Here is an 11038-nt window from a genome sequence, read left to right as displayed (position 1 = left end):
AGGTAATGTATCTGACTTTCAGGACTTCAAATAGCCCCGTTTACTCTAAACAATATTCTGTTAAGAATTTTCACAAACATCCCTCATTGAGGAAATAGATGACACATCAAAAACAGAAAATTCACCAGAAATTCCACTACTTTCGATCAGCGCTCCAAACGGCTCAAACTCCTCTGTCCTAACAATGCATCCCTCTTCGAAAAAGACGCCATGGAGTGAGTGATGTGGCACACATTCAACAGTATACATAGCGTGATGACTTGTCAAAATCTGTGGGTGATTATTTCTGTCCAAGATATGTCCAACCAAGGATTTGACGTAACAACTTCCCTTTGCACTCCGCTCCAATAGACAAAAAAGAGGAAACAGGGTTTGGTTAAATATCTAGGGCCCTTTCACTTGCCCATCCAGGGCTGATATCTAAAGCTGAAGTTTCAGTACAAAATTACAAGACTCAATTGACTTTACCTCCAGACTTGCTACCCACTCCAAACACAGGTAGGCTATTCCATATAGGGCCAGGTTTCTTACTAATAACCAATAATCACATATTTATCTAAACAGATATTTCTGATTTATAAATTGTAGCTAGCAAAGTTTTGTAGCAGTAGGCCTGTGTGATTTTCATTTGAATTGAATTTCATGATTTTGGATGATGATGGAATTCTGTCCCTGCAGACTTGTCTGTGTTGCTTGAAGTAGGAAGTACATCAAACCACAGATCTAGGATGCTACCCTTGAGCATAAGGGGGATGGAGTATCTGATCCTAGATGAGTGGTTGGATACAAATTCTACCTACTCTGGTCCTATCCATCCCTAACTTCTCCTCTAACCACATCCTGCTTAACAGGAAGTATCTTATTCAGGATGGATTGCTCTTTACAAACATAGGAAACATTTAAACTGTTGACACTTGTTGTGTATTTTTAAGTGATGGTTCTGATTGGCTATGCAATGTTGGGGAACTAAAATCAACCCTATATGCTTTCTTTATTTAACCAGTTAAGAACAAATTCTTATTTACAATGACAGCCTACCGGGGAACAGTTCAGGGGCAAACAACAGATTTTTATCTTGTCAGTTTGGGGATTCGATCCAGCAACCTTTCAGTTATTGGCCCAATGCTCTAACCACTAGGCTACCTGCTGCCCCAATATAAGTTTCATTCTAAGTCTTTATATGCCCTCATTAAAATGTATGCAGTAATTCTGAGGTTTACTGCAATTTGATTTTCTCAAAACAAAGAAAAAACCTTCTCGTTTTGTGATTGAGAAGTATCAGGAAAAGAAATACAAATATGAAATACTGCATTGCTTTGGAAGTTCACTTTTAATTCCTCCTTGCGTATTCATTGTAAACTCAGCTAAAAAAGAAACGTCCTCTCACTGTCAACTGTGTTTATTTTCAACTTAACATGTGTAAATATTTGTATGAACATAAGACTCAACAACTGAGACATAAACTGAACAAGTTCCACAGACATGTGACTAACAGAAATGGAAAAATGTTTCCCTGAACAAAGGGGGGGTGAAAATCAAAAGTAACAGTCAGTATCTGGTTTGGCCACCAGCTGCATTAAGTACTGCAGTGCATCTCCTCCTCATGGACTGCACCAGATTTGCCAGTACTTGCTGTGAGATGTTACCCCACTCTTCCACCAAGGCACCTACAAGTTCCCGGACATTTCTGGGGGGAATGGCCCTAGCCCTCCGAGCCCTCCGATCCAACAGGTCCCAGATGTGCTCAATGGGATTGAGATCCAGGCTCTTTGCTGGCCATGGCAGAACACTGACATTCCTGTCTTGCAGGAAATCACGCACAGAACGAGCAGTATGGCTGGTGGCATTGTCATGCTGGAGGGTCATGTCAGGATGAGCCTGCAGGAAGGGTACCACATGAGGAGGATGTCTTCCCTGTAACGCACATCGTTGAGATTGCCTGCAATGACAACAAGCTCAGTACGATGATGCTGTGACACACCGCCCCAGACCATGATGGACCCTCCACCTCCAAATCGATCCCGCTCCAGAGTACAGGCTTCGGTGTAACGCTCATTCCTTGGACGATAAACGCGAGTCCGACCATCACCCCTGGTGAGACAAAACCACGACTCGTCAGTAAAGAGCACTTTTTGCCAGTCCTGTCTGGTCCAGCCACGAAGGGTTTGTGCCCATAGGCAAAATTGTTGTTGGTGATGTCTGGTGAGGACCTGCCTTACAACAGGCCTACAAGCCCTCAGTCCAGCCTCTCTCAGCCTATTGCGGACAGTCTGAGCACTGATGGAGGGATTGTGCGTTCCTGGTGTAACTCGGGCAGTTGTTGTTGCCATCCTGTACCTGTCCCGCAGGTGTGATGTTCGGATGTACTGATCCTGTGCAGGTGTTGTTACACGTGGTCTGCCACTGCGAGGATGATCAGCTGTCTGTCCTGTCTCCCTGTAGCGCTGTCTTAGGCGTCTCACAGTCAATTTATTGCCCTGGCCACATTTGCAGTCCTCATGCCTCCTTGAAGCATGCCTAAGGCAAGTTCACACAGATGAGCAGGGACCCTGGTGTCTTTTGGTGTTTTTCAGAGTCAGGAGAAAGGCCTCTTTAGTGTCCTAAGTTTTCATAACTGTGACCTTAATTGCCTACCGTCTGTAAGCTGTTAGTGTCTTCACGACCGTTCCACAGGTGCATGATCATTAATTGTTTATGGTTCATTGACCAAGCATGGGAAACAGTGTTTAAACCCTTTACAATGAAGATCTGTGAAGTTATTTGGATTTTTATGAATTATCTTTGAAAGACAGGGTCAAAACTCCTTTGTTGAGTTTAGATAGTTGTGTTGATGCAGCCTTGCAGTTGTTTGGGTTTGTTCTTCTGCCCTGTGAACACCATGTCTCATGTGCTGTGATTGTTTTTTTGTTTCAGTGAACTTCTATAATGTACACAATGACATTGCAAGAAAAGCCTTCCACACCCCCCTCTTTTGGGGATTTCCTCTTTTGTTTTGGTCACCAGATATTATTCTCAATATGTTTCGAAAAATCTCTTGGACTTCTGTAATTTGTCACGATCATCATGGGACATTTGATTTTATCATGTTATATGGGCAACCTGTTTAGACGGGATGAGTTTGCACCACACACTGGTGAGGGGGCGAGGGCCCCAGTGTGAGTATTTAAAGTGGCACATGACTCATTACAGAATGTGTCGCTATGACTTAGCAAAAACATCCAAAAAACAATGTTTAGAGGACAGAGAGGATTGCAGTGCCCACTGCACGCATACTGTGCATTATGGGTGGTGTGTCCACTATGTGAAAAGTGTTGGTGTGCTGTCAGCGTGTTGTAATTTGTGTGGGAGTAGGCTACTGGATGAGTCAAAGTTCATTCATGATTCATGTTATAGCTAGGCTATAATAGGATTTCTTAATATAATTTAACCCAGCTGGACGTAAACATATAATAATACTTTTTGTTACTGGGTGTGGAGATTCAACAATGCATTCGTATAGAATGGCAAGAGAGGGGAACCACTTGAAGCATAGGAAATGGTGTATACATTGCCCTCTTGTGGATCATAGGGGAAAGACAACTTGAGCATGAAGACAACTTGAGCATCTTGGACCACTACCATCTTAGTGTTCAGTATTTCAGATATAACACAGTTCAGATATTATACTAATGTTAATGATACTGGACTAAATGACATTGCCTCATTAAGAAAAGGATGACTTTAGTTTGAGATGACACTACTCTTCTATCAAGTGCCATGTCTGGTGATGGGAGAGCCCTTCAGGCACTCACTTTGCTATAGAGGGGAAAAGAGTGGACACTTCACTGCTCCACAGACACTAATCTAAAATGCTGACAGAAGGCTTGAAGCGAGAGATAGAGGGAGGGAGATAGACAGAAGGGAGAGAGAGACAGACAGAAATGCAGACAGAGAGAAAGTGAGAGAGAGAGAGCGAGATACAGAGACCAAGATGTAGAGAGAGAGTGAGCGAGAGAGAAATAGATCAAATAATGTACACATTGTATCACTGTACGGTCTAACAGTTCACTTCCAAGTGGAGACCATGCTAACCTTACCCCAGTGGGGGGTCTCATTGAGTTCAGTGAATGTATATGCTGCCGCCCAGACCTGACCAACCAGAGATGACATAGATTGACATAGAGGATGGAGACGAGGAATCTATCTCCCCCCTCTGAGACCACTCCACTGTCTCTTATGCTGGGGCGCTTTTGTCTTTGAAGTAATGCAAGTGATCAGATTGACTTGTGAGGCAGACAGTCAGACAGATACAAGTCATTTTCTCTCTCATGGGTAGGGGAATGCTGTAATCGCTAGGCAGACATGTCTGTCTGTCTGTCTGTCTGTCTGATAACTGAACACAGGTGGCACAAATTTGTGACGAGATGTTCCTGCCAGTAATGTATTTAACAGTGTCAAGTTCAATCAACAAGTGGGATATCTTGACGAGGGACACGAGCTGTCTGCTACCTCAAAACAAATAGCCTGTGTGTCAACATTCCTTTCTCAAACCACAAGCCCAAAGAATGACCAGATTGTCAGGTAGCGTCTTGAAACACAAAACGGACTGGTTGGCCTAATCTACCCAGCAGTTGAAAGAACAAGTGATGACCAGAAGTCATTTCATAACTATGACCAATAATCTGAGTTCATTTGCACACATAACACACATGGTGATTGTGGAGTAGCAGAGTGCTTACTGTTGGGCTGTACAGAACAGAATAGCAGTGCTGTGCTGTGAATGAGCCTGCATCTCTCCAGTGTCCGTAGCCTCATCATTATCCCAGCTCAGTGAATCACATCCTAAGGAGAGAAAGCAGTCTCTCATGGCTGCCTTGTTCACAGCTCCATGGGAGGTGTTGAGGGACAATGATGGAGAATTAGCGGTGAAAAGAGCAAATAAATAGGTGCTTGCTACTTGAAAGCTCAGCCACAAAGCCCCAGCAGCCCACTGAAGACAAGAGAGGGAAGAGAGAAGAAACATGTTTTTTTTCCTCTTCATGTCTTGCCTGATGAAAATAAAGGGTTGAGGCCCAAAGGAAGACATAGAGGCAGTGGGGGATAGGAGGTGATGCGAGAGCAGAGAGCCTCACAGAGCGGTGGTGTCTATGGGAAGGGTTTTAATGAGGTGGAGGGTGGAGGAGTGGGTGAAATGGGGTATGAGGGAGAAGGGGGGGTTTGCTCGTCAGACTGTGACACAGACACTCAGAACATAACATCCTCCTGAGGAAACGATGCACTGACTTCCTCTCTCTGGGGCTGAGAAGGACGTGTGTGTGTGTGTGTGTGTGTGTGTGTGTGTGTGTGTGTGCACTATCCTTGTGGGGAGCAGAAGTCCTCACAAGGATAGTAAAACAAGGAAAATGTGGCTGGTCCCCACAAGGAAAAAGGCAATTTTAGGCTTAGGGGTTAGGTTTAGGGTTACAATTAGTGTTAGAGGTTAGGTTTAGAGTTAGAGTTAAGGTTAGGGGTTAGGTTTAGAGTTAGAGTTAAGGTTAGGGGTTAGGTTTAGAGTTAGAGTTATGGTTATGCTTAGGGGTTTGGGGTTAAGGTTATGTTAAGGGTTATGTTTAGGGTTAGGGAAAATAGGATTTTGAATGGGAATCAATTGTTTGGTTCCCCACAAGGCTAGTCAAACAAACATTTGTGTGTGTGTGTGAGTTGGGCAGAGGAGGGGCAGAGGGACAATGACAACAGCTGTCTGTTTTAAAAGGAGCGAGACAGAATAACATTTGCATGTTGCCCTCGAAAGTCCCCGACTAAATAGCCTGGTGGCCCGTTGAATCAGGAAGATGTAACTGGGATCTGATTGACACATTGATGGAGAATTAAGTGATCATACCATGCTGTGATCAATAAGTTGCAAGAGAGAACACAATACAAGGGGATTCACAGCTTTTAAGCTTCCTAACATGTCATGTTTTGTCATCTTGTGACGCAATCATTTTCAAACTTGATTTTACAGCAGACTGTGAAAATCATTTTCTGAATCTATTTTATATGGAATATGCATGTAGTACGAGGTCCATCTCATTGAAATATCCTGAACAAAAATATAAAACGCAACATGCAACAATTTCAAAGATTTTACTGAGTTATAGTTCATATAAGGGAATCAGTCAATTGAAATAAAATCATTTGTCCCTAATCTATGGAATTCACATGACTGGGCAGGGGCGATGGGTGGGCAAAGGAGGGCAGGGAGGGCATAGGCCCACCCACTTGGGGCCAGCCAATCAGAATGAGATTTCCCCCACAAAAGGGCTTTATTACAGATAGAAATACCCCTCAGTTTCATCAGCTGTCTGGTTGGCTGGTCTCAGACAATCCCACAGGTAAAAAAGCCAGATATGGAGGTCCTGGGCTGGCGTGGTTACAAATTCTCTAACATGATGTTGGAGCCAGCTTATGGTAGACTCTCTGACAAACGCTCTGGTGAACATTCCTGCAGTCAGCATGCCAATTGAACGCTCCGTCAAAATTTGAGACGTCTGTGCCAGTGTATTGTGTGACAAAACTGCACATTATTTTATTGTCCCCAGCACAAGATACACCTGTAAAAGGATCATGCTGTTTAATCAGTTTGTTGATATGCCACACCTGTCAGGTGGATGGATTATGTTGGCAAAGGAGGAATACTCACTAACAGGGATGTAAACAAATGTGTGCACAACATTTGAGAGAAAGAAGCTTTTTGTGTGTGTGGAACATTTCTGGGATCTTTTATTTTAGCTCATGAAACATTGGACCAACACTTTACATGTTGCTTTTATATTTTTGTTCAGTATATATGCTTATATAAATCATTTTAGTGGTCATATATAGTCACATCCTTATTTTTCAAGTCAACACTATCCACCCCTAACATAGGTGTCAACTGTTTAGACAAGTATAAATCGTGTAGTGGGTGCAACTGGCAACAAAAGCCTGGTTTAGTGACATTACCTTGCCCACAAATGCCCATTAGTATATTACCACTGGCAAAATGGACTCCTTGTCTGAGAGGGCAGAATGTCCTCTACCTAATAGAGGGATCTACACATAAACAATTGCTGACACAGACCCAAGTCAAGTGCAAACAAGGCCAATTGTTCAAAATGGGCAGGCTAAAACAGGCATCACCCGTGGAATGCAGATATGTGGACACCATATATTTTTCCCGTCACCCAACTTCATCCAACACATTTGTCCTTTGTCTGACATAGAATGAGCAATTATCTAGCACCAGTGTTCTGCAATGCTGGCGACAGAAAAAAGAAGGGGCAATTACATAGTGTTTGCGTTATGCACAGAGAGAGGGATAGGGAGAGAGAGGTTAGGGAGGGAGAGAGGGGGAGAAAAAGAGAAGAGGAGAGAGGGAAAGAGAGGCAGCCAGAACCTTGCTAATTACCTCTCCATGTGAAGGGATGAAGAGGAGAAGGGCCATTGCTTAGGGCCGACACACTTCTCCTTCCCTTCCACCTCACTGCCACCTCTCCTTACCTCCCTATTAGAGGCCCCTTCCCTTCTAGTCTCTGCTCTGTTTATTTCTCAAAGCTGTCTCTGAGTGTGTGGGGCCGTCTCTCCACTAACTGATCTCTAATGGATAACACATGGGGATGACACACGGACATTCAGACAGGCATGGTCCAGGGCAGCCAATGCTGGCTGAGGGGTCCTCTTTTGTGCCACAGGTGATTCACACTGTAGGCAGAAGTTGCCCGACTCCATATCTGCACAAAAGCACAAGGAGGATGAAAAGTGTCAACTTGTATCAGTGATTGCGGACAATTCTTTGACGCATGTGTAAAATAGACTACTGAGAAAGGCCCCAAATTGACTTATTGAGGTACAATCTCTCTGTGGGACTATACAACATCAAGTTAACCATGGCATTTAAATGTGTCCCACTGTTTAAGGACAGGCCACACTCTGCTGAAGCATGATTTGGATGGATTCACCCCAATATGTCACTTAGGTCATTTACATTGGTTTATTGGCAGACTTGTTTTCCCAATTCAATTGCCCAGCTTGATTTGGTTTATGTATCAACTGAATGCAGTATGCCGCGGTAATTTCAATGGTTTCTACAGAACATGATGCTCCCTATTACTACAGTGACACTCATTATCTCCTACTAGAAGAGACAAGGACATTACCCAGCATACATGACCCCATTGGTCCCATGTGGGTATTTGGTGGGCAAGGTGGGCAGGGGCTAGCCCACACAAATCCCACACCAAGCCCACACCGGCCCAACATGGGCTAGCCCACACCAAGCCCACACCTGCCCAACACGGGCTAGCCTACCAGCCCAACACGGGCTAGCCCACACCAGCCCAATACGGGCTAGCCCACACCAGCCCAATACGGGCTAGCCTACACCAACCCAACACAGTCTAGCCTACACCAGCCCAATACGGGCTAGCCTACACCAGCCCAATACGGGCTAGCCTACACCAACCCAACACAGTCTAGCCTACACCAACCCAACACAGTCTAGCCTACACCAGCCCAATACGGGCTAGCCTACCAGCCCAACACAGTCTAGCCTACACCAGCCCAACACAGTCTATCCTACACCAGCCCAACACAGTCTAGCCTACACCAACCCAACACAGTCTAGCCTACACCAGCCCAATACGGGCTAGCCTACACCAACCCAACACAGTCTAGCCTACACCAGCCCAATACGGGCTAGCCTACACCAGCCCAATACGGGCTAGCCTACACCAACCCAACACAGTCTAGCCTACACCAACCCAACACAGTCTAGCCTACACCAGCCCAATACGGGCTAGCCTACACCAGCCCAATACGGGCTAGCCTACACCAACCCAACACAGTCTAGCCTACACCAACCCAACACAGTCTAGCCTACACCAACCCAACACAGTCTAGCCTACACCAGCCCAATACGGGCTAGCCCACACCAGCCCAATACGGGCTAGCCTACACCAACCCAACACAGTCTAGCCTACACCAGCCCAATACGGGCTAGCCTACACCAACCCAACACAGTCTAGCCTACACCAACCCAACACAGTCTAGCCTACACCAACCCAACACAGTCTAGCCTACACCAGCCCAATACGGGCTAGCCTACACCAACCCAACACAGTCTATCCTACACCAGCCCAACACAGTCTAGCCTACACCAACCCAACACAGTCTAGCCTACACCAGCCCAATACGGGCTAGCCTACACCAACCCAACACAGTCTAGCCTACACCAGCCCAATACGGGCTAGCCTACACCAACCCAACACAGTAGCTCTAAGTTCACAAGTTATTTTTGTGCAACCATTACTGAGAAAGCCGTTCCAGTTGAACTTTTCTGTTGTACAATGCCAATGACGAAGTCTGTGAAAAGACTTTGGTAAGTGCATGTGACAAAAACTTCTCTGGTTTAAATATATATGTTTCAGGACCCTGTCTTTCAAAGATAATTTGTAAAAATCCAAATAACTTCACAGATCTTCATTGTAAAAGGTTTAAACACTGTTTCCCATGCTTGTTCAATGAACCATTAACAATTAATGAACATGCACCTGTGGAACGGTTGTTAAGACACTAACAGCAATTAAAGTCACAGTTATGAAAACCTAGGACACTAAAGAAGCCTTTCTACTGACTCTGAAAAACACCAAAAGAAAGATGCCCAGGGTCCCTACTCATCTGCGTGAACGTGCCTTAGTCACATTATTCAATTTCTGTTAGTCACATGTCTGTGGAACTTGTTCAGTTAATGTCTCAGTTGTTTAATCTTGTTATGTTCATACAAATATTTACACGTTAATTAAGTTTGCTGAAAATAAATGCAGTTGACAGTGAGAGAACGTTTCTTTTTTTGCTGAGTTATATATATATATATATATATATATATATATATATATATATATAATAGTAACAACTTTATCGTTCTGATACAATGTATAGGGCAGCCGATCCAAAAGGGTGGGCTTATTTCAAGCTGCCCTTGGGGCCAACGAGCAAAGGTGGATCGGCCTAATGTGGGAAGCCTTTGTGAGGCCAATATTTTAGCCCCACATCATGCCAATGTTTGCTGGGTACTTTTTTTTATAACCCTTATTTTCCCAGGTAAGGTGACTGAGAACACATTTACTGTCACGTCCTGACCAGTAATAGGGGTTATTTGTTATTGTAGTTTGGTCAGGACGTGGCAGGGGGTATTTGTTTTATGTGGTTCAGGGTGTGTTTCTGTATGTGTTCATGTAGAGGGGGTATTTGGTTTATATGGTTCGGGCTATGTATTTAGGTAGAGGGGTATTTGATTTATTAGTCCAGGGTTTTGGTTATTGTTCTATGTTAGTTTTTCTATGTTCTGTCTAGGTGTTTGTATTTCTATGTTTTGGTAATGGGGATTGGGGCCTTCAATTGGAGGCAGCTGTCTATCGTTGCCTCTGATTGAAGGTCCTATATACAGGAGTGTTTTTGTCATGGGATTTTGTGGGAGATTGTTGCTGTGTATAGCTTTGTGCCGTGCCGGCATGTTCTTTGTCGTCGTGGTTTTGTATACGTTTTCCTTCTTTGTCCATTTAATAAAAGAATATGAGTATACATTTTCCTGCTGTGTCTTGGTCTAAACCCTGCGACACCCGTGACATTTACAGCAACAACCTGGGGAACAGATACATGAATGAGCCATTTGGAAGCTGGGGATGATAAGGTGGCCATATTGGGAATTCAGCCAGGAAACTGGGGTTGACACCCCTACTCTTACAATAAGTTCCATGGAATCTTTAGGGTACCACAGAGAATCAGGACACCTATTTAACATCCAATCAGAAAGACAGCACCCTAAATCACTTGGGATATTATTTTAGAATGCGTGCCTCCCACTGGCCCACCAACACCACTTCCAGCAATATCTGGTCTCCCATCCATTCCAAGAATAAACTGTTCAACAGGCTGCTGTCATCAGACCAAAGGTTTCAGAGGGAGTTCCTTTGGAAAATCCTTTAATTTTAATAGGAATCTCATGTGGTTAGAGTTAGTGGGCACCTACAGTATAGTAGTA

The 11038-nt window shown here is 44.3% G+C and overlaps 1 protein-coding gene across 4 annotated transcripts in view; it reads left to right on the top strand.

The window, feature by feature from the left end:
• Positions 1-414: 414 nt before the first annotated feature.
• Positions 415-11038, top strand: part of LOC106576052 (transcription factor EC) — a 57865-nt gene continuing 47241 nt past the window's right edge. For all 4 annotated transcript variants that reach the window (XM_045699703.2, XM_014152889.3, XM_014152888.3 and 1 more), the window contains exon 1: positions 415-498. The gene's annotated coding sequence lies outside the window, so the exon portion shown is untranslated. The remainder of the gene's footprint in view (positions 499-11038) is intronic.

Source organism: Salmo salar, chromosome 17, assembly GCF_965601325.2.
Source record: "Salmo salar chromosome 17, fSalSal1, whole genome shotgun sequence".
Classification (NCBI taxonomy): Eukaryota; Metazoa; Chordata; class Actinopteri; order Salmoniformes; family Salmonidae; genus Salmo; species Salmo salar.
The sequence above is the reverse complement of the archived record's forward strand: the minus strand, read 5'-3'. Positions and strand labels throughout refer to the sequence as shown.